Here is a 901-nt window from a genome sequence, read left to right as displayed (position 1 = left end):
CATCAGAGAGGCAGAGGAAGGGCCTAATTCGCCTGATGCTGCTGGTTCCAGGTGCTCTGGAAAAACAGAGAACTCCACTTCTCATGTGAGAGGAGAACTGCGAATTCAGAGAAGTAGTGTGCTCATTCCAGGTAACCCTTCGATAAAAGGGGAGCACTGCTCAACACTACCACGAGAACAGCCCATGGAGCGAGGAATCCAACTCCTCAGAGAGAATTAAACGCTCAAAAGAAAGCACCATGCTCACAATTACCCTCAATGGTGAGGGGAGCGATGCTTCCAGAATGTGTCGACAAAGACACACTAGATGAGTGGAGCCCAAGGTACCGGGGTCTAAACCACCTCAGAGAAAGGGAACAAGGTTAATAACGCGTAACCCTTACCATACAGGATTTCAGAAAAGCGGGCAAAGCATAACGTGTACACTTACCACTTATGTGGATTTTAGAAAGTGCGCAAAGCATAACGTGTACACTTACCACTTATGTGGATTTTAGAAAGTGCGCAAAGCATAACGTGTACACTTACCACTTATGTGGATTTTAGAAAGTGCGCAAAGCATAACGTGCACACTTACCACTTATGTGGATTTTTAGAAAGTGCGAAAAAGCTTAACGTGTGCATTTACCATAGTATGGATTTAAGAGTTTTCAAAGCATCTGCTCACAGATACCCAGAAGTACTGGGCCAAACAGGAGAGGCAAGCTCAAATACAACCCTCTAAGGTGAGGGGAGCACTGCCTGAGACAGCATTACACAAGAAGGTTCTCGCAAATGCCACCTATACTTCCCGCTCGATGCCTCAGCTCAGGGCGACCTAGATACGGTAAACCAGACAGGGCAGCCTGAAAGCATAAGCCCAGCCCGGACGTCCAGGAAATTTTTGCAGTGCCGTGCCGGG

The sequence above is a fragment of the Sinocyclocheilus anshuiensis genome, unplaced genomic scaffold (assembly GCF_001515605.1).
Source record: "Sinocyclocheilus anshuiensis isolate Anshui unplaced genomic scaffold, SAMN03320099.WGS_v1.1 scaffold687, whole genome shotgun sequence".
Taxonomy (NCBI): domain Eukaryota; kingdom Metazoa; phylum Chordata; class Actinopteri; order Cypriniformes; family Cyprinidae; genus Sinocyclocheilus; species Sinocyclocheilus anshuiensis.
This window is presented reverse-complemented; position numbering follows the sequence as displayed.